Genomic DNA, 24,224 nt, shown 5'->3' with positions numbered 1-24,224 from the left:
AAGAGACGAGAATCTTGACTCCATGTTTCAGAAGGCTGATTTATTATTGATGATATATATTATCTTAAAAGAAAATGATATATTAAAACTATACTAAAAGAATTGAAGAGAGGATTTCATCAGAAGGCAAGCAGGGAATAGAAAAGAATGATAACAAAAGCTCATGACTCTCAGAGAGTCCGGGCCAGCTGACTGTGATTGGCCATTAATTAGAAACAACTAACATGGACCAATCAAAGATGCACCTGTTGTATTCCACAGCAGCAGATAATTCTTGTTTTTCTTTTGCTGTGAGGCTTCTCAGCTTCTCAGTTTCAGAAAATATCATGGTGACACCAAAGGTCCACCTCCCTTGTCCCATATAAAACCCCGGACCCTGCTTTGTTCTTGGTTCTTGGTGCCTGGACCCCTCAGGTGTGTTGGCCCATAAAGCACCCCTGGAACTCCAAGCAGGGATCCCCTCCCGCCTGTTTTCCCCCCGAGCTGCAATCGCCATCGGCCTGGTGCTCGCTGAGCCATCCCTTTCCTAGAGGAGACGCCCTGGGGAAGGCAGTGCTTGGTGCTGGGGATGGGCACTGGGGACTGCTTTGGGCTGGGGAGACTGAACTTCCTTCCAGGGGCTTCTCTGGGGCAGGGCTTGGATTTGGCCTGGAAACAGAGGGAAGGTTCCAGGAGGGTTTTGTTCCTGCCCAGAGCCGAGGCCTTTCCTGTTCCTCATCCTGCCCTGGCAGCGAGGGCTTGGGGAGCACCAGAAAGGGGCAGAGACGCAGCTGGGACAGTGACCTGACTTGACCCCAGGGCATTCCCAGACCATGGGGAAGAAGAATCAGTCTGGAAAGAGGGGGAAGAAGCAGAAAGGGGGGGATGCTGGCAGTGATGGCATTTATGTCCCCAGGTCACCATTGCCTGGGGTGGAGCCCTGCTCACCTGGGCACGGATGAACACCCACCTGCCTGTGGGAAGCAGGGAATGAATTCCTGGTTTTGCTTCCTTGCACAGCTTTTCCTTCCCCCATGGACCTGTCTGAGTCTGAGCCCAGGAGTTTGGGCTCTTTGTCTCTTTCACTGCCTGGATTCTCCCCCATGGGGTGCTCCAAGGAACTGGGCCTGAGGCCAGAGAAGGAGACAGGAGAGATGGAGCTGTGCACTGTGGCCATGGCAACAAGCAGGGCACCCTCAGTCCATAAATAAAATCGGGCACAGAAACGGGCAGATGGGATTTTACACCCTTCCCTGCTGCTTGCATTTCCTGCAAGCTTTCTGCAGTGTTGCTGGCAATATTTTTGTACTTTTTCAGGTGATTTACACAACACCTCACAGGACACACTCACAGGATCAGGAGAATTATGTGATATCCCATGGATTCATGTCCCTAAGAAATACCAAGGCTCTAGTTGATTAGTTACTGTTTGAGTCCAGAAGTGGGCAGTACAAACTTCCATTTTTCACTTCCAAGTGCTCATGGGGAAAGCACAGCAGATTCTTCCAGATCTTTGCACAATATTTGTTAGCTACATACAATAACAAATCTCATTTACATCGCTGCTCAACAGCTCAACATAAGGAACCCAAACTACTGGCCTATCCCTAAGACTACACAAAAAGAAGAAAACAAATCTATTTTGCTTCCCACTTCACCTGCATTTGGGATTTTTGATTTTGCATTATATTTTAACATGTACTTGTAGTTTTCTTGTTATGTCTAGGCTCTGAAGTAGGGTTTGTTGCTGTTGTGAAACCAAGATTAATCAAGGATTAATTCAGAAATAGATGTTCTAATCTATCCTTGGACTTCTGCTGGTCCCTAGGAAGGCTGGTGGGTGATTTCTGTCTGTGTTCAAATATTTAAAGCAATAACAAATAGTCCCATACTTGATATTTCAGATAAACAATTTAATGGCATCTGAACATTGTTTTCACGATCTTATACCGTGCATCTTTTACTCCTTGTGAAGCTGAAATCTTTTTAAATACAAGCAATTCTACTGAAATTCTAGAAGTTTCAAAACCATTTTAACATACTGAAAACAAAACAGTCTAAAAAGACAGGTCTAACAGCCATTAAAATGCAGGAAAAAGCAAGAGGACTTCAGGTAAAAGAACATACATTGAACAGCAACATTTCTTCCACTATGTATTTATGTGTTAAGAAAAATGGAGTAAATTTAAAAGAACAGAAGTTCTTTAAAACCAGAATTTCTAATGCCAGAAACAGCTTTGAAACAACTTTCTATGCAGTTCTATTTATTTCAAAATTTAAAATTGGCCAATTTTTGTCCCAACATTTTGAAGCACAAGGGAGGAAAGGTGGAAAAGGCTCTGCAGGGGTTGCAGTTATAGATCTATAAAGTTCATATGTGTAAAGGAATGAACACAGTATTGAACACACTGAGTATGACAGAAAAATGCAACAAAGCACTAACTCTGAGAGAAAAACAACCCTGCAAGCAATGCCAGGGCACTGGGTATTTCTGCATTTTAAGCAAAGAACTTTACAACATCTTTAATTTTCCTTTTCCTGTCCATTTTGGAGAGCGCAGCCCAGCCCGCCTCGCGCATTCTCCTCATGGTTTTGAGTTTCAGAGCAGAGCCTGGAGATTTCACACTGGATGGAGCTGGGGTCCAGGAAGGAAAATAAAGCCATCCTTTAGTTTCAGTAAACAATCTGATTAACTGCTTGCTTTAATCTTAGGAAAGGCTAACATACCTTTTTTGGTGCTGTGGAATGTAATTGTGAAGCTTGTGGATAATCTTTGTACAAATTTTTAAACATTTCTTCTTCCGAGACTATGCTCTAATAAATGAAAAAGTTACTTACTCACACTATATTAAAAACTACTTTTTCTTTCCCCCTAAAGATATTAAACTATGAAAAATAAAAAAAAATAAGATGTCATTATGAGGCAAAACAGTTCAATAAAAAGAATGTTAATTATGTACATACAATTCCAGAAAGAACCAATCAATTAAAAATATACACATAAATATTGGCTTGAATGTGGAAGCCCAAACTGTTTGTTTTCATTCTCAGAGCCAGCAGTGAGCACAAAGAAGTGCTCAGCACAGGATTTGCTCTCTGACTCTTACCAGGAGGTCAGTGTGCTCAGAGCTGTCTGACTGAGTGTCCAGCTGCACAAGCACTTTCTGCTTTTTCCTGCTGCTCTGCTCTGAAGGCAGGTTTGTGCTTCTTCCACTGTGCATTTTATCCATTGGAGGAGTCTTGATAGCATATGTCTGGGAAAGAAAACGTTTCTATTTTTAGATTTTATTTTATGGGGCAAGAATGGAATCTAAAGCCCAACTCAGGAGCCAGTTTACAGTCTGAGTGTCCAAGAATTCACCTGAGAGAAATGGTGGAACTCTTCTCTTTCCATCCAAACATGAAGCAATGACCCAAACAAAGTGGGGTGGGGTGGAAATATCATTTTTTATATTATTTTTGTTGCCAAATGAGGAGAATGAAGGGGAAGCTATGGAAGAGCTGAGTTTCATGGCACATTGTATTTCAGTTCTTCATGCTTATCTGCAGAAATTCAGGTTATTCTGAACTGTAGCCACTACATGTGGACCATATCAAACATCAAAGAAAATGGGAACAAACAAAACTGCAGGGAAAGGCTTTCAGAGAAAGATTGATAGCTATATCAAGATTGGTGTTACTTAAAATAGTCTTTTCACTAGAAGTTAAACTGAGAAGCATTGAATGGTCCAGTGCAGTCCTTTTTCAGACAGATAACATCAAAGTGGTGCTGGATTCCATTGCTCCAATATGAAACCCACAAGTGAACTCCTGACAGGGAAGAAGGGTAAGTTCTGCAGTCAGGACTACTTTGATACTTTGACCATTTTTACAGCTAGATCAGCTTTGTTCTCTTCCATAGAGGAAAAGTGCCTTTACAAATGGACACGTTTAAGACTGAGTAAAACAATTCCAGAGACATAAAAAAATCAACAACTGAGCAAGAAAAATTACACAGTGGGAGCCCTTCCAGAAACTGCTGTCTAATATCTCCATGGAATGGTAGGACCCTTTAAAATTCCTTCTTATCCCAGGGGGAAAAAAAATCATCTACAGAGAAGTAAGAAATACAGGCAGAAAAATGCAACAAGAAAAATTCCCTGTTAGGAGTTACAAAACTTCAGTGTTGGACTGCCCAAGGGGCTTCCTGCACTGAAGGAGATATTTTTTATTTTTATCTTTTTAATTTTAGGAATATAATTTGGAGACTTTCTATTTTTACATGAGTAGATTCACTGTATAGATCTAAACAAGGTTTAGGAGTCCCAGGAACATAAATTTTTATTTTCTATAATTTAAAAAGTTTGAAGTCCAAAGCATTCCAATGTCTTTTGTTGAATGCAAATAAATTATCATGGCACTTCAATTGATTCTACACATATAAACACTACCAAATTCTAAAAGCAATTAAAAAGTTGAAGTTACTTTGTGTTTCTTTTCACTTTCAGGAATCATACTGCGAGAGTGCTCTTTTACAAGATTCTCCTACAAAAGAGTTATGTGACAGCAAGGAAATATTTCTTTGAATTCAGTTGTTAAAAATCTTCTTGGTGTAATTACAGAGCACAGTCTATAATCACAGACTGTTACAAAGCTCACACAAAAATATGACCAGGTTTAGCACAGCCCCAGCATTCAAAAGTCACTGAAAAAAACCCTACAGTTTAGGGAACTTTTTTGCTTTAGCTAGTTAAAGTTAACTAAAATAAAGGAGAGTTTTGTTTTGTTGTTAATTTATATATAATCTATAATCACAGACTGTTACAAAGTTCACACAAATATATGACCAGGTTTAGCACAACCCCAGCATTCAAAAGTCCCTGTTTTTCTGTTCAGTTTCATTTCTTATCCAACTCCTCCCACAGCACAAGCCCAGGCCACACCTCTCACCCCCACTGCTCAGTGAATAAAAAACTCCACCTTCTCTTCAATTTCTGCTTTCAGTTGTTCCTTAAGGGAGGCCAGTTCACTTTTCAAACATGACAGCTCATTTTCCTACAAACCATTAAATAAAGGACAGGGTTAACTATGCACAGCCCAGAAAAAAGAAAACAGTCCCAAGTGAGACAGTAATTAACAGGGACACTCATTAGATACACAAGAGAATTCTATTTGCTTTTCAGCCCTATACTTGAAGCTTTGCTTTAGCTTGTTTAAAAAGACTGAAGCACTATAAGAAACAGGAACTTGATCAGAAATGTTCAAGGTAAGACCTTAAAACACTTGGGAGAACAGGGCTGAGAGGGCACAATCGAAATATTTAAAACAAAAGTTTCCTATTCCAAGTGGGAAGTCAGAACATGACACACTATCTGCAAGAGCAGACACAAACACACTGCCACTCCAATTCATTTCTAGAAACATTTGGAGTTTTTAGTGCCCAGAATAAGATCTGCTGCAGCAGCTTGGGTGGGACTGCTACTGGTAAAAATTAAAACCACACTGGAAAAGTTCCCAGAGAACTGTCTCTGGTGGGAAAGACCCCAGAGCACAGCAGGAAAAAGAAACTCTCTAAGCAACCTGAAAAAAGATTTTTAGAAGTCACAAACTGACTGAAGATCACATCTTTTGTCTCTCTGTGCTGTTGGGGGGCAAGAGGGAGGGATTGGGAAAAAAGGTGTTTTAAAGGTTTATTTTAATTCTCATTACCCATTTTTAATCCTATTAATAATAAAAATTTTGATGCTATTTAAGTTTGAATCTGCTTTACCCTCAAAGTGTTTTTCTCCTAATCCTTATCTCAACTTGAATTTTTCTTTCCCCTCCTCTGCTCAACTACAGCAGAGAAAAATGAGTGAATGTTTTTGTTGTGTGTGCCTGGCCCTTAGCCAGTATAAAACCACTCCACAAGGACATCAGCCCCTTCACTGAATTACTGAACATTGGAAAGTACTCCTTACCAGTGCTCTTGCTGATGAGAACTGCTTTTGCTGTTCTTAAAAGTCTTAAAAGTCTTCAGACTTTTAACTCTGCATCTTTTTCTTCAACCATTTTATCATATTCATTCTGGGTTAAAAAAAACCAAACCAACAACAAACTCAAAACATGTGACTAAATGTTACAATTATAGAGTTATCCAGTCTTAAAACATCATTTCTTTCAAACCAGGCTCTTAAGATTCAGAAAGAAAAGATTCATTGATGCTTCTGCAGAAACTGTAAACCAGAAAATGCTCAATTCAAGTATTATTTTGTGGGCTGGCAGAGAGTGCTTGATTTCTGTGCAGCAATATGTGCTCAGCACTAAGAGCCAGCTGTGCCATCTTTATTAATGTATCTGCTAAAGATATTGCAAAATAGAGGAACAGAAAGGAAAACTAAAATGTGTCAGGCTAAACTGCTGACAGTCACTAAGGCATCTCAGAGAAAGAGCCAAACTGATACTGAAAAATATTGCACTCAGATGGTATCAAAGGAAGCCTGAATTGAAAAAAATCTAAAAATCCCAGAAGTTTGGATGAATGGAATTTATCTGCCCATAGGAATCTTTTGAAAATCTTCAAATGAATTTGATTTTAGATGATGCAAAGTCCAGCATGTGTTCAGCTTCCTTTTCCCAGATTCAGGCCTGTTTCTGCTTTGGAAAGGTCATGAACGTGGTATCACAAGTTATAAACATGCTGTTAACATGGTATCACACACTGCAAACCACAGCAAGCAGGAAAATCTCTTCCCTTGTGCTTTTCCATCAGTGCCATCATCTCAGTTATCTTGTGCTGACATCTGGCATCAGTTTCTCTCTGTATCATTGCTGTTTCATCACAAAGCAACCTCATCTTTTCTACCTGTCAGTAATAAATTGCATTTCATTCATCAACATAACCATATATTTCTTTTTAATCTTAATTTCTTCTTTCCCCTGTGGGTGCAAAGTTTGCAGTCCCACTTGGGCTTTATTTGCTTTTAAGATCCCTTTCAAATCCCTCATCTTTTCTGCAGATTGTTAAAATGGGCAAGATCAAAGGTACAGCCATGGCAGGCAAGTTCACTTCAAACCAAAAGGCCATTTCAAGCACTCTGCCCTAACATTTCTTAGCATTGCCATCAAAAAAAAAGTGTGGGCAGAAAAATACTAATATGGGAGAAGTTATAATCTAATTTAACTATGCTGACTTTATACCAAGGGTGGAATTTCTTTGAACTATATCTTGAAAGCAAGAAGTTTTAATGGAGTTCTTATTTGCAAAGACATATTCAAATACGTCAGCCTAAGCACCTCATGTACTGAAGCTTTTCTCACAGGCATACACAAATTCCATTTATGTCTGAAATGGAAGAGCAAGGACTCTGGCCAATAAAGCTTCATAAAAACATTTTAAATTAAAAAAAATTAAATTGCAGTAAAAATTAACACCTCTCACCTCTTCACGAAGTTTATTTTCATTTCCTTTTCTTGTTTCTATGTCTTTTTGATAGATGTCAACTGCTTCCTTATGTTGCTTGTTCCTATTTTCCATCTCTAACTGCAATTTATTCACCTTTTGAGAATGCAGAATTGCTGCTGTTATTTGTTTAGGAATTACTGTGTTAATGATTTTTTCTTACCTCTTGTTTTTGAGCACAAACACACTGTTACTGTTCAGGTATATGAATAAAGTGTTTCCTATTTAAAAGTTCAGCTTTTTTTTTAATAAAGAGTTGAACTTTGGCCTGAAGTGAGTTGGAAAATACTCAAAGAAAGAATGGCAACAGCCCAGTGGGGAAGACTGCCCTAAGCAGTCACCCTAAATGCTGTGAATGCCTCAGAAAAAAACAAATACAGATGGAGATTTGATTCCCTCTCTTGTAAATCTGTATCAGATTTTACCAGCTTTTATGGTACATTTTTCTCCCAGCTGTGCATCTTGATTACAGTTTTTCCTTTTAAGGTTATCATATGAATATCCTCAAAGAAGTCCACTTTTCTTCAAGTGCAGTACCCAAAGCTGGACACAATATTCCCATCAGAGGGATTGCCACTGCAGAACACATTTAAAGAACAGCCTTAAAAAAGTAATATATATATACATATATGTATATGTCTTTTAAATGCTTTTCTGTTACTGAGGTTGCTGAACCCTGTTCAGTCCACTATCAACAAAAGAAAAAAAAAAGGAACAGATTAGAAACATCATTAATTGCAATGTGAATCCATCTCTTAAATGTCCAACAGTCAGTGCCCAATGATTAAAAATGGAAGCATCTTCTAAAAACTGTGAGCTCATTCCTGCAAAGTCTGTATCCCAGATCCCAAAGCAGCTCAGAACGTATTGAACAAGTATTATCATTACTTACAGTGGCACTTAAAAACACTCACCTCATCTTCTACAGGATGTTATTTAAACCTACCTTCCCTTCATAAGTATTGCTTTTCTTGCTTTCTGCAGTAAGTTTCTTTTTCAGCACCTTATTCTGTTGAAATAAAACAAAACAAGCACTGTACCTTAATAAGTAAATAGAATTATGTAATGGTTTAACTGCATCAAGAAATTCCAGCTTTCATCAGGCAAATAACTCTCTGTTGTGCAGCTCAGGTTCCAGAACAATTCTTCAAACAAATGAATGTTCAACTAATTTCTGTGATAATGACTGTTTCTTCAGGACCTTAAGAAAGGCTCCTCCTGAGCAAGAGCAGGGAATAACAAATGAGGTGCAGAATGGGAATTACAACTAAGATGCTGCTGACAGAAGGTGTGAAGATGTCATGACAAAAAATACAAGTTCTTTATTTTTACAGTCAAGTTACTACAGTTTGTGCCAGTGCAGAATTATTTTCTACAAGTGGTAACTGAGATACTTATTACAAGTACAAAAATAACACTATGCACTAAATGAAAAAGAGTAGAAGTTCATTAAAGGTATTATTTTTGTAATTGCTCTTTTCAAATTAAGGCACATTTAACAAATCAAGTGATTCCTGAGATGACTCCCTAATTTGCTCAGGGTTAGGATAAGAAAGGAGAATTTTTAAATTACATAGGTGGATCTAAAGACATCACAGCAGACACAAACCTGCTGAAAAGGCAACCCAAAATATAATGTGTTTATGTATTTGTGAAATGAAAATCTCTACCCACCTCCTGCTGCAACTCTTCAATGCATTTGGTTTTATTTTCCACCTGCTGCTTTAAATTGTCCATCTGAAAGAGAGATTTCAGACATTCATTAGTAAGTTCTACAAATGACTCCCTATGTGAGCAATTCCTGTAAATGTTCTCAAACCTGCACTTGCACCAGTCTGGTTTGTTCCAATGGGACTGCAACACCAGCTGACATGTTAGAATAATCAGAGTTTTAGCCATAAAGTACCACAAGATGTTAATTAATAGCAGTGAACCAGTTCCTTAGTGGTTATGGAATTAAGAAAGAAGAAGAGAAATACCCCAATATCTTCACAATTTAAAAATACACTTGTAGGAAGTTCCCTATATCATTGAAAAAATAAATTTTCCCAATTATTTTCTAGAATCTTCAATGGCTTTTCCTTTCTTGAAATTTCATTTTCAGTACTCTTTACATGAAATGACAATTGTAAATCTTTGACTGTTACAATGAAATTTTGAAATTTGCTAAAAACCCCAGGTGGCTTTGAACCAATAGAAAGAAAGTAGAAATGTTTGGATCTATTTAAGCTAAAACTCACACTACATATAAAAAGCTAATCCAGAGCCCATCCATCACTGTGTGGGTATATGAAAAATCAGAAAAGCAGGTTCTCTGTTTGCCTGAAAAGAACCAAATCTTTAATATGAAACTTGCAGCAAAGAGTGAAGATCCCCGTGACTGTGCTTGTCTTTTGAAATACCAGGGCTCAGCATGGGCACACACAATGGCACAGCTGGCAGCAGCTGAGAGAGAAGAAACCTCTGGCAGAGATCACATCCCCCAGGCAGAGCTTTGCAGAAAAATCCCAACACAGATTTTACATTTAATGCTGTCCTACAGGTTCTGTAAGATATTTGCATGACACATGACATACATTTTCTTCTCTTTCATCCAGTGTACTTCTCATCTCTTCACCTGTCTTTGCCATTTTCTCCTTCAAAGACTCCAGTTCATTTCTAAGTGCCAAATTAACAAGCATTAGTAAATATTTCCTTCTTGCCTTTAACTTACTTTCAGTACTTCTAAGAAACCCTTCTTTTATTTTCTAAAAAGAGCTGCTAATGTTGATGGGAACTTCATAAGCTGCTCAATGAAAATGTTCTTAAAATGCAGCAGCATGCCCAGTAAGTCAATGTGTGAACTGTCCATACTTTTTTGAAGTAGGAAAAGATGTTCCAGCTAAGCCAAGGAAAATACATCCTCACCTGGACTATTGCAATGCAGCTGTGAAACATGGGAGCTGCCTGTCTATTGAACTGGTGATACAGAGAGTAACTCTTACCCAGTTTTGCCTTGTCACATTTAATCCATAACCTTCACCTTCCATTTTCATTGCCTTCTCACCTGAGGTGTCTAATGCACAACAAGACAGCTCCTACTATGTAATACAAAATGATGGCAAACACTGTTCCTGCAGCAATTGGTATTTCTGATCTGAGAAAATTTCTACTTGGCCAACAGCAATTCTGAATAGTTTCTGTTTAGCTATATAATCTAGAAAAAACATTAATCAAAAAATCCCAGAAAGCAGCATTTGAACACAACTAACTATTTGAGTCTACTTCCTTTCACAATATCAGTTCTTAATATTTGTTTTTACTTGCCTTAGCTGGCTATTTGCCTCTTCTAGATTTTCAACTAACTGCTTTGTATTTTCTTCTTTTCTCTTACTATCCTAAATAAAGACCCATGTGTCAGCAAAGAAATAAAATTCAAAGTGACTTCTTAAAAAATTCAAAGACATCCAAAGCACACTGACCTGCCTTGCTCACAAGTGTAAATACACTTCCTTTCCAACTCAAACACAAAAAACAGCTCAGGTACTCTACAGACCCAAGTCATGTTGCAGCTCATCATCTAATTTGTAAAACTGAGTAATTTGTCAAATTGAGTATTGCCCTTTCATGAAACCTGGAAGTTTACAACTTGCCTCTTGCTGTTCTTGCAGTTTCTTGACTTCTGCAGCCACAGCATTTTTCTCTTGTGCTGTTTGTTCTTTCTCTAGTGAAAGCTTACTGAGATACACTGTTAGTTGTTCATTCCTTAACCTAATTTCAAACAAATGGCCAAGAGGAATAAGAAGATGCCTTTTGAAATCTCCTTTTAAATTAAACATACCCATTATCAAGTCTTATTCCATGCTGAAAGAAGTCCAGGCCTTTATCTACAAATATAAGCTTTGCAGCAGAGTCAGAGAGATGTCAAAAGGTGACAGAAGAAGGAAAGAAAATCAGAGTCAACTTTTATATAAATCTAATGGTTAGTGAAGATAATGTAGTTCAAAGCAAGATTAACCATGAATTCAGAAACTTTCTCTTCTTGTTAAATAAGTCAAAGAGATATGGAACAACTACATATGCCATAGAATACATACAAATAGAGAAAGTGGAATTTAGAAATGTAAGTTTAGAATTAATGGCATATATGTGGTTCAAAACTTTCATTAGAAAACAATCCTAGTTCATTTCACTGTGGATTAAAGCAGCTCCACCAAAACGAATTACATATTATATTTTCAAAATGGTCATACGCCTCTTGTTCAAGATCTGTTTTCAGAGTCACAAGCTGCTTTAAATAATCTTGTTCCTTCTCAGCTGTACTTGTCAGCTGTGCTTTCAAATCCTGGAATTCTTTCTGCAGAATGAAAAGGAAGAGTTTTGAGTATCCATGTGCAAACTCCAACTGCTGGAGGTTATCAGACATGAACTAAGAGCACAAGGCTTTCAGAAGAACCCAACAACATCCATGGCATGGATTATCCAGGTTGGATCTTTCCAGTCTCTGCTGGGATCTGGAAGTGCTGTGAGACAGTGAACTGTGACACCAGTGCTGTTCATGTCTGTCCCCTGCTGTGAGTTTAATTACCTGGGCTGCAAAATTAGGGTGGGACACTGCTCTGGGTGCTGTTTCTTATGCATAAACTTGTGTACAAGTCATGATGTGTAACTTCACTATTTCTAAAAACATGTTACTATTGCCCTACTTCAGACCTCTCTCATCTGGAGAGCATTTTCATTGCTCTCTCCACATTTTTCTCTCTCTGCATATTTTCTACAGTAGCCTCAAGACTCTTCTTCAGTAAAAGTCCTCCAATTTGCCCATTTTAGAAAATGAGTGAAACTCAGTTCAGAACACTCAATGCACAGATTAGAACAACAAGCAAACACAGTGAAATGCACACCTGATTTCCCACTATCTTAACTTGAGTTGATATGGATTCTTGTTAGGCTTGTAAATCTAAAATCATAATGAAAAGAAACCTCTGTTCAGAGTGTATTTCATATAGCTGAGACTTCTGTGACAGAAAATGGGCCTGTGTCACAGTACAGCAGGGTTCACAGAGGCCAGAGCTAATTACCTGCCTGTAAGGAAGAACAAATGGGAAAACTTTATATCCACAGGGAGTGGCATTTGAATGGGCATGAACAAAGAAGGAAATAACCAAAAACCTTGAGAAGGAAAACCAAAACCATGGGAGACAAGAAAAACCAAAAGCACAGGAGACAAGAAAAACAGTGGCAATAAAAAAGTTCTCCAAAGAAAACACTGAAATTGTGTGTGAGAAAGTTTAGTAGAAATGTTAAGGTAGACTAGATGGTGTTTATTTATGACATTTAAGATACTTACAAAGCAAGAGGAATTTCATATGAAGAGCAAATGCCATGAGATTAATAAAATGAATATTTACCAGAGTTTCTGAAAGCTCTTCAAGTTGCACTTCTTTATCACATTTTACTTTAGTCATCTCTTCTACAGCACATGGAATGTAAAATTAATGGAACAGAAATGATTTTTCATATTTAGCAGGCAGTATAAAACATTTACCCCTTTGCAATACCCAGTTCTCAAAACTTGTTGGATTAAGTTAAGAAGCTGAAAAGCTAATTTATGACTTAATCTAAATGTAGACTTGAAAAAATGATTCAGACATTAGCAAATCTCTATCTGAAGAGAAACTAAATATTTATCTTAAATAAAGTTTAGAGCCTTTCTATGTTTTCCACAATTATAGCTTCAAATAAACCATGGACTGTTAGACTAGAGTATTCTGCAAGTATTGATGCACCTGCATTGTTCCAGAAAAAAATCTGAACTGCTGAAGGTACCACATGGATATGCTGAGAAAGGAAACCAGTTGTTACTGACTTCCAAATGGTTTCTATGTGCACATTGACAGTGCTGGTATTTTTTGCAAGTTCTCAGCAGCAAGGCAGAGCTCTTACTCTGGGGACTAAGGAGCACATCCCTAGAAAGCACAGGATATCACATTTATGATATTTAAAGACAACCCCTGCCAGCATCATTCCACTTCCAGCACGGGGAGGGTCCCAGAAACCTCAATGGGAGGGTTTTATCTCTGCTGCAGAAGTCACTCCTGGCACCTGCAGTGCTGCTGCTCTTAGACGGAAACCAAAATTACCTCCAGAAGAATTCATGCAGGAATGGTCTCACTATTGGAGCTCTGCACAGCACTGCCCTTTGGCTGCTGCCAGTACCAATGACCCCCAAAGAAAAGGGATCAGCTGAGTCAAAATAAATTCAGGCATTCCTGATAGGTACAGGTACTGTAAAATCATTTCTCCACCTACTAGAGACAGTCCATTTCCAGACAACAGCAGAAAGCATTTTTATTACTGCCTGGCTCATTTTCTGCCTTTCTACAAGCCTTACCCAGTTCAGCAGATTTCTTTTGGAGCTCCAAGGTAAGCAGCTTTGAATCATCTTCATATTTCTTTAATCTAAGAAAATGGTAAATTAAAAACCCCAAATGTAGGGTACAAAGCACTCACTGCATTTGAAACTTCAAGGACAATAAGACAAAGTCTTAGCACAAGCACTTTAAGAACATTTACCTTTCAACAGGCAGATGATCTATCTGCCTGCAACACATATCAAATTACATTTACAACCTCAGAACAGTCGACATAAAAGTAAACAAATATATACCTACAGAAATCTCTATTTCTTAAAGACAGAATTATGAAAGTTGGAAGAGGCAAAATTTTACTTTTTATAGACCAGTATCAACTATCACCAACAAAAAAATTTACATTCAATTCTCTGCATTTAGACCACTGTGTGGAAAAAACCTCCAAATTTCAGCTTCATTTCCAATTGTTCGTGATTTTGTCATAGACTGCAACCTGTAAGATCACTCTTGGAATTGAAACTCATTAATTTACCTATTTTGCTCTTCTTGCAGCAAGCTTTTCAAATTGGCAACAGAAGTCTCCAACTCCTCTGTCAGGGCTGCAAGCAAAGCCTTCATTTTTTTACATTCTTCCTCCTGCTCTTCCTTTTCTCCAGTAACCTGAATTAATGTTTTCACTCTAGTCTGGAGCTCAGTTTCCAAGTTCTTTTGAGTAACCTTCAAGACATGATATCATTTCTAAACATGTTTTGCAACAAACAGCTACAGCTGTTTCATGTCTAAAGTATCCATAATTATTTATGCAAATACTCCTCTAGTCTATTTCTACTGTAAAACTATAAGCAAGGGGTACCTCTGCCTTTTGCAATGACATTTTAGCCTCTTCCAGCTCTGTCCTCAAATGTTCTTTACTGACCTGGGATTCCTTTAACATTTCTTCATGATGTACTAAACAAAAAAAGATGTTAATATTTTTAAAAAGAGGATATTTACTAAAAAGTACTGCTAAAAATGGAAAATTACATACATTTAAAGAATTTAATAAAGACCAATGGTACTAACATCATATAGTATAAAATAATAGATAAAATTTGAATATAGATGGCTTAAACATATTGAAAATCAAGTTCTGAAAAGTAAGTTTCCTCAGTGACATCTGCCTGACTGTAAATTTGCAAAACTGAAGCAACATATTTTCCCCTTGCAATCTTCCAAAGCTCTCAGTGCTTGACTCACCCTAAAAACGACCCTGCCAGTCCTGCTCCCACAGGAGCAGCTCCTGTTCCAAACAAAAATAAGGCCTTCAAGGCCCCAAAATTCTGCTGCCAACCAGCCACAGAATAAAGCTATCATGACCCTGTTTCCTATGCTTCTATAAACAATTACATCTCATAAATAAACAATCATAAACAATTACATTTAAATTCTATAAACAATTACATTTAAACACAGCAGGCAGAACTCTTACAGTTTGCTTCCATTAAGTCAGCAATCTTATTTTGTGACGTCTGCAGCTGAGCCTTGATGTCTTTTATGACATCATCTTTTTCATCTCTCTCTATGGTGAGAGCTGAAATCTAGAAAAATGCAAGAAATATCATCATGAAGTCTGGAAAAGGGACAGATGTTAATTTTAATTTGTACCCCAGGTATGATAAGCAGACATTTTGCTGTCATTCAAGTTAGATTAGATAGATAGATAGATAGACAGACAGACAGATAGAAAATATTTGGCTAGATATAATCTTAGCCAAATATCGATCAAGTCACATTACTCTAAAGAAAAAAGTTCTCCAATTCTAAATCAAACCATAAATTCCAGTAGACTAAAGGTACTGAAAGATCACTAAACTTAGCAGAATTTGACTTAAATGCAGCTTCAGGTGTTATTTTGTCTTTTTTACTAATATCCAGAAACACTCCTTGGCTCTTGCATTGCCCCTTTAGTCACAAATAAAGCTCTACATATGAGATGGTAAAATGAGCAAACCTGCTTTTCCTTTTGACTGACTTCCAGTTTGCATTCTTTTTCAAACTTGTCCACTTTTTCTGCTTCTTCTTTTACTTTTGAGATACAGTAACATCCACAGTTAACATTCTAGCTGAAATATACTCCAAGTTCAATACAACTTCCACTTTAAGATTGCTTGGAATTGTACAGCTGTACCTTTTGTTTCCCAAGAGTAATTGTTGAGGCAATGTTTGATTTTATAATCAAAATACAAACAGAAAAGAGCATGTGAAAATGAAACAGGAACACACCAGGCTATACATACAGAGAGAGAGCATTTAGCTAAAGTTTCTGTAGCTATACACTAGTGCATTATCATTTAAATAAACCAACTATGTGAAATAAGCACTGATCTCTAGACTGTACTTCACAGACAAAACTTCAATGTTGAGTGACGGTTTGAAAAATAAAGTTCCAAATTTGGCCCAGTGGAACAGCAACAGAAGGGGCCAGGCAGTGAACAAAGGCTGCATGAATAAAAGAAGGGTCCCAGTGTCTCAGGGTGACCTGCTCACCATTCCAGCCCTTCACATCTGTCTGCCCTGACCCTGCATGTGGAACACAAGCTATGAAGTACAAAATTGAGCCAGCTGCATAAACACAATAAACAGAATTCTCACATTTGAAACTCATTTCCGATCTGTCGTTCTCTGCTTGCACACGAAGCTCTTCAAATGCCGCTGTCATTCTCTAAAAACAAAATTTAATATCTGAAGTTCAATACTGGAAACCCTGGAACTTCTCCAGGGGCTGCTGCCCACCTCAGCCATTCTGAGGAACCAGCAGGTGGGTGAAACAGAGCCCAGAAAGAAGCCAGAAGTTGTGGCAGTGACCCAGCACTAAGCACCCATCCCACAGATCACAGGGATCCACATCCCACACACTGCTGCACTTTCTCCATTGAATGTGTTTTATGGAACACAAAAATCATTCTTGAAAAGGGATTGAAACCCAACTTCCTGCATCACACATGACATGATACCCACACATGATGGATACAAACAGTATCCCAACATAAACATGGAACTCAGCTCAGCTCACATAACTCACATTCCTTTCATCAAGCCTGGCCACTTACTTCTATGTTGCTATGAAGTTCCTCATACAATTGTATTGTTTCTGCCTTTTCCTGTTCATCTATCAAAGCAAGAACATATGAGAAAGTTTTTCTTTTGAACAAGAATGCCAGCTGTCCAAGTCATTATACTTAATCAGTATAATGAATTAAAAAAGGAATTACCAGCTCCATTCTTATTAAATAAGTCCTTATGAAACATGGTGCCAAAAGTTACAGAATTTAGGGAAAATGTGTAGTTCATTGAAACATTAAGCAAGCTCAGCTTTTAAATTTCCTTCCTAAGATATTTTTTTCTGTGAAAAGTGTAATTCTGGATCAGTTGATGTGACCATATTAATTATTATAGCATTAATGCTGTTGAATAATAATGTATCAAGACTGTTAGTATTTCTAAACTGTAATCTAGGGTTTAGCACTGAATTTCTTCCTATCAGCAGATACCTATAACCACAGAGCTGTCATTAGAAAATTGCAACACTCCATATTTTCCTTCAATGTCCATATTTTCCTTCTTCCACTTTTGTAATTGATACTATTTTTTCCTAAGAAAACAATTAAAAAGAGAACAGTAAAAGAAACAGCTATCAAAAAAGAACAGTCCATCTATATACAAGTGTTTCTAGAATTAAGGCTAAAAAGAAATCGACACTTCTTAAGTATCCAGGATCAAGTTAGTAAAATTCTAATGATTAGAATAACAACTTTAAATTGCATATAAAGTAGAACTTCCAATCAAGAACATATTTTAAAACCTCAAGAATTTAAACTTCATTAAGTTATCCAACTGTTCTGGCTTGTTCAGTTTCATGAGAAGAATTCCAGTTACTCATTGTACCTTGGGGTTAAGACCTTTTCTCCCCATAAATGTGTGATGGCTGAAAACAGGAAATGTCAGCTCTGGAAATTTGTTAGGGAGTGCTGGGAATTTAGAGTAGATTCTACTGCCTAAAAACAGGCATGAAGTGTCACTTCTTATGTCTTAATATATTCCCAGTGTGTGGATGGCCCTGCAAACCTTCAATGGGCTGAGCAGCCTTGAGGAGCCCTGCCCTGCTCTGGAGCGGCTGCCAGGGCCAGTCAGGGCTGTGGGCACGGCCTCAACCCTGGGTCACTGTTTGGGCACCCAAAGAGCTCCCAGGCTGGCACCTTTCAGCAAACAATTTCACTGGCTTCAAAAGCCCTCTGCATTCAGCATTACAAACCAAAAGTCTGTTAGACCTGGGGCTTCACTTCCAATTTTGTGAGCCACTTAAAATTCACTTTTCACTCTGAGAGCCACATCCAGTCGATCCCAACTGGAGAACTTCTCTGAACAGCACGAGAAATTTCTTCTTCTTTCTTCTGTTTGTGAATTTAGAGCAAGCTAGAAGTACATTTACTCTGATCAATAAAAGCTAAAAAAGCATTTACGTTTGCTGGTCTTCTCTGTGAAGCGAGTGCAGGTTTCCTTGAGCAGGTTACACAGATGCCTCGAAGCAGCAGCTCTAAAGGAGGGAAAAAATATCCTGTTTGCACAGGAGTGCACAGTACTTTGTGTACCTAAGGAGTAACAATGGAAATGACCTTCAAAATTTAACAGCTACATAAAACTGCCCACATGGAAACTGATTCTTTCCACCACAAGAATATATACTTGGTTCTATTACTTACTCTTTCAAGAGATCTTTATTTTCACATATCTCATCTTCCAGTTTCAAATGGAGTTTTTCATTTTCAAACTAATTTCATAGGGAACAAATGCAAAAAGACACTGTTATTGAAAAATAGATTAGAAATGCACTTTGACTTCTCAAATCCCTCATGAAAATGTAATTTGGGGCATCAGTAGACAGAAGTCTGTTTTAGCTGGTATTACATGCTGAGTCATCTTTTGCATGAAAGATGCAATAATTAATGGACAATAATTTACCAGCAAATGAGACACTTACAGGTATATTCTTCAGACAAACACTCACACAGGACAGGTGCCTGCAACTTCTCAAAATAATCATTTTCTCAAGGCACAAACCAAACTGCAACAGTCTTTAAGATTTAATTGTATCAATAATAGTGTCATACTGAATCAGGAAGCACTTAACTTTGTTTATTGAATGTATACTATACAATACTGGCCTGCAGTTCTTGAATGGCTTTATTCTGTGCTTCAATAGTCTTTTTATTTTCCTGGAGCTTTCTTTCTTTCTGGTTTAATTCAGTTTCCACAGTCAGTTTCCACTGCTTGATCTTCTCAGCCTCTTTGTAGAGTTTTGAGAACAATTCATTCATTGTTTCTGTATTCTATTGAAACAGGTTCCACAATTTGATCTCAAATACTATCTAATTAATAGTACATAATATCTAATTCCTACTGTTGTAGATAATGTATTTATCTCTTAGAAATATCACAAGAGTAATATTTTTCTACAGATGGTGATATAAGTTGATATATGATCAGGAGCCCAAGTTTATGCACAGGATGCACAAATCTTTGTGCATCCTCTATGTATGTATCAAAAGGCTTTACAGAGCACACAGGAGAAACAAATACAATGAAATATCCCAAACCTCCTTCAGACATCACCACATAGATGGGCTTAAAGACATGGATAACTGCAGTCCACCAAAATCAATAAAAGTTTTGTCAGAATTATCAGTGAAGCCAAAATTCCTTCTAGCAGGTTCTTCACACCATTTCTGTCCTCTCCTTCTGACAGACACTGCTGAGTTAAGTAAAAGCAGCTTCAGAGACTTTGCCCAAGAGTACCTGTGATCTTGCCATGAACACACACAGAATCACAGAGTCACAGAATAATGAGGTTGGAAGAGACCTCTCAGATCATCGAGTCCAACCTCTGCCCCAACACCTGGGCTATAGCACCAAGTGCCATGTCCAGTCTTTTTATAAACACATCCAGAGATGGTGATTCTACCACCTCCCTGGGAAGAGCATTCCAGTGCTTCATTATTCTTTTGGTGAAAAATTTCCTCCAAATATCCAACCTATCCCTCCCCTGCTGTAGCCTGAGACTGTGTCCTCTGGTTCTGTCAGTGCTGCCCGGTGGAAGAGACCGACCCCACCTGGCTACAACCTCCCTTCAGGCAGTTGGAGAGAGCAATAAGGTCACCCCTAAGCCTCCTCTTCTCCAGGCTAAACAAGCCCAGCTCCTTCCAACGTTCCTCACAGGGCTTGTGCTCCAAACCCCTCAGCAGCCTTGTTGCCCTCCTCTGGATGTGCTCAAGCACTTCAACATCCTTCCTAAACTGAGGGCCCAGAACTGGACCCAGCACTCAAGGTGCAGCCTCACCAGTGCCCAGCACAGGGGCAGAATGACCTCCCTGCTCCTGCTGCCCACACCATTCCTGATGCAGGCCAGGAGCCATTGGCCTTCTTGGCCACCAGGGCACATTGCTGGCTCATATTCAACCGGCTGTCAGCAGCACCCCCAGGGCCCTTTCTGCCTCAACACTGTCCAGCCACACTGTCCCCAGCTTGGAACGTTGTGGGGGATTTCTGTGGCCAAAATGTGGAACTCAGCACTTGGACTTATTGAACTTCATGCTGCTGCACTCTGCCCATCCATCCAACTGATCTAAGTCTCTCTGCAGAGCCTTCCTTCCTTCCTTCCTTCCTTCCTTCCTTCCTTCCTTCCTTCCTTCCTTCCTTTCCTTCCTTCCTTCCTTCCTTCCTTCCTTCCTTCCTTCCTTCCTTCCTTCCTTCCTTCCTTCCTTCCTTCCTTCCTTCCTTCCTTCCTTCCTTCCTTCCAACAGATCATCACAAGCTCCCAGCTTAGTGCCCTCTGCAAATTTACTAATGAAGGACTCGATGCCCTCATCCCCGTCGTCTATAAAAACATTGAACAGAACTGGTCCCAGTACAGAGCCCTGAGGGACAGCACTGGTGCCTGGCTGCCAGCTGCATGCAGCACCATTCACCATCACTCTCTGGCCCGGCCATGCAGCCAGTTCTGAGCCCAGCACAGAGTGCTCCTGTCCAAGCCATGGGCTGCAGCTTCTCCAGGAGTGTGCTGGGGGGAGACAGTGCCAAAGGCCCTGCTGGAGTCCAGATACACAACATCCACAGCCTTTCCTGCGTGCACCAGGCGGTCACCTGGTCACAGAAGGAGACCAGGTTGGTCAGACATGCCCTACCCTTCGTAGAGCCACGCTGGCTGGGTCTGATAGCCTGGCCATCCTGTGAGTGCTGTGGGATAGCACTCAGTATGAACTGCTCCATTATCTCACCTGGCACTGAGGCCAGGCTAACTGGCCTGTGATTACCAGGATCCTCCTTCCTACCTTTTTTGTAAATGGGTGTCACACTGGCCAGTGTCCAATCATCTGCAACCTCAGCAGTGAGCCACAACTCTTGATAAATGATGGAGAGAGGCTTGGCAAGCTCATCTGCCAGCTCCCTCCTCACCCTGGCATGGATCCCATCTGGACCCAGGGATTTACAAATATCCAAGTGTCCCAGCAGTTCTCTGCTCACACACAGAGCAGGAAGGAAAACCACCACCCTTGTGCCCTTAGAACACCTTGAAAGTGTCCTACAAGCAGTGCTGGGCCAGTGGTCGAGGCAGGGAGAGCAACACACGAGCCCAAAGGGCCCTTTGGTTCACTTACAACACCCCAAACACCATCCTTGTTTTGGCTGCATCACAGTTTTGTTACAGTCCTGATGGCGCTTTAATAGCTTAGGATTAAAAAGTCTAAAAAGTTGTCAGGGATATGAAAATCAGCAGGGAGAGTGCTAGAAATGTGTTTTATTTTGTGGTAGCAAAGAGTGTTTTGTAGCTGCAAAGTACAGAAGCTATTGCAAAAAAAAATGAGCTGGACTGAGTTGTGCTAAAGCAGAGATCTGCTGGTAAAGACACTGTCAAAAGAATCCAGTGCTTGAGGAAACCACTGAATTCATTGTTTTACAGATAAAACAAAGCCAGACAAGGCTGGAAACCACTGAATTCATTGTTTTACAGATAAAACAAAGGCAGACAAGGCAATGGGGATAATCTACTTCAGATTTCCAAAGAATACTCTGACTTCAACCCTTCTGCCCCTCAACAGAATATTCAGAACCAGTTCCACAAGGATACTTAAGTGTTTAAATCTTACTCTAATTAAAGCTCATGGACTTCACAGGCACTTCAAACAAAGAAAGAACAACAGCAATATTGCAGTCACCTTAATTTTTAAAGATTTGTTTCCAGGCATGTTCACTAAATCACAAATATCTCCTCTAAGTGATTCAGCTTTAAACAGGAGACAGAAAACATTATTCCCGTTTGACTACTTCCTTTAGCCCTGAAATATCTACTGAATAATGCTTTAGGCACTGTTTGGGAATAAATTCAAAAGACCCCAAGGAATTAGATGTGCAGAGTTGATACTTAGCTGACCTCTTCATCTACTTCAGAGCAAAGTTTCACTTGCTGTGAAATTGTATCTGAAACATGAAGAGATTTTGATCAATGTCTTTCTAAAAACTGTAACAGTGAAACTGTATTTAACAGTTACAGATATGAAACTGTGAGACTACTCATGAAAATTAAACCTTGACAAGATATAAAAATCTAAAGAAGGTGCATGGCAAATATTCCAATCGTACCTGAATCAGTGATTTTGCCACGGTTCGACACATCAAATGGCAGCTTAAAGTCATCATCTGAGCATCTGTTCAAACCCTGCACAAATTTAAACATTAGTTCCTTATGGGTACATTTGTAAAGAAGAATTATAAAATCCATAAAAAATCCCTACAGATGATGTGAAAATAGAATTGGTCATTAATAAAACAGCTGCCTACAAATTTCAAAGCCCAAGGTATTGGTAATGGCTTTGGAACTCACTTCTTCCTGCCCAGTGGTTGATCAAACTGTTGGTGTCCTGCAGTTTGATTTATAGACTGTGGCCAAAGGGGAGCTTTCAATGCAGGGAACTCAGCAGCTCCTGCCTGGCTGGGCCCTGGTGCATGGCAAAGGACTCAAGGAGACAAATTACTTTTTTGAAGACCAGTAGTTGATATTTCTTTCTTGCTTTGCTTCCAAGGGCACTTCTAAACTATATCTGATTATGTTTCAGCATGAAAATACCCTTTTACAAGGTTTTTAAGTCACAGAGGTTCATCCTGTAAACAGCTAACTCATCTGCTGTCAGAATGTCCCATTTGAATCTCAACATATTTCATAAGGAGCTTCAACATGAAAAAATAACTTGTTGAATTCCCATAACTCAGTGTGGGGACAGAACATTTTCACTGCACACCTGATCTGGTGAGACCAAGACACCAACACCAGTGCGAGCATCTGAGTGGGGCCTGTGGGAATCCATCAAATCAGAGGGGTTTGGGAAAGCTGCAAAAGGCAGCCTCAGAGACAGCAGAACTGTGATTAGAGCCAAGCAGTAGCCATGAGATAGGTCAGCAGAAAAATTATTTAAAAAGTAGAAAAGTAAGGGCAAATAGAACAATGGTCTGTGTATTAACGCTTGTCTAGAATAACTCCCTAAGTTACAGAAAAGTTTATCTAGGGAGATATTAGGAAGTTCTAAGCTTAATAATGGAGCTCTGTGCATTGTGTTTTAAGGCTTACAAGCAGCAGGTATTGTATTCAAAAAAGGCAAGCATTGTTTGAACCAAAGGTACCTGTGCTTACAGTGGTTGGATAGAACTACTGTCAATATGCTTTTGCTTTGTGTGATTGGTCAAAAAACTTTGAAAGTAAGTTGTAACATTAAGTTCTTTGTCTGCTGCCTGGGATGTGAGCTGCTGACATCTTCCCATTGTCATCACCATGTAATGAGACTGATGCTGGAAAAGAAAACAGCTCAAGGCAGTTCCTCAGCAGTCCCGTCCCGTTTGTGATTTGTACACAGACCCCGGCCGGCGATAGAGCCCTGCTCGCTCTCTGGGCTGAATTACCCACATCAAGCGCGGACTTACAGCACAGAGCGGATGCTCGAGAAGAGGATTCCCTTCAGTTTTGATGGAAAACAACAACAAAAGTCTTTGAAATTCAAACCGAAGATGTCTGTGCATATGCCAGAAACGAGTAGGCAGGAGCCGTCTCGGCCCATGCAGGGGCAGGTGTGTGTGTGCTCCAGGCCGGGGCTGTGCCGGGCACTCCCCGGGCCCAGCACTGTCCCCCCCGCGGCCGAGCGCTCACCTGGGATCTGCCCGCAGACACCTGCCCAGCGCTCAGGCTCGGCGGCATGAACAATTTAAAGCGGTTTTCCTTCTCCATGGCTCCGATAAAAGGGCGGGCGGAGCGGCCCCAGCTGCCGGCGGCCGCTGAGGGCGGGCGCGAAGGGCGGGAAGCGGCAGCGGCCCCTCAGCGCGGGGGCGGGGGCGCCGCCTAGCGGAGCTCGCGGGGCACGGCCCGGGCACGGCCCGGCCGGAGACAGCGGCGG

General features: G+C 39.7%; 1 pseudogene; it reads right to left on the bottom strand.

Moving 5' to 3' along the window:
- Positions 1-1,871: 1,871 nt before the first annotated feature.
- On the bottom strand, positions 1,872-24,058 carry LOC139604405 (synaptonemal complex protein 1-like; annotated as a pseudogene).
- Between the last annotated feature and the right edge of the window lie 166 nt (positions 24,059-24,224).

This window comes from Agelaius tricolor, unplaced genomic scaffold (assembly GCF_023055355.1).
Source record: "Agelaius tricolor isolate 1412-34295 unplaced genomic scaffold, bAgeTri1.0.p SCAF_50, whole genome shotgun sequence".
NCBI classification, from domain to species: Eukaryota; Metazoa; Chordata; class Aves; order Passeriformes; family Icteridae; genus Agelaius; species Agelaius tricolor.
This window is presented reverse-complemented; position numbering and strand designations above follow the sequence as displayed.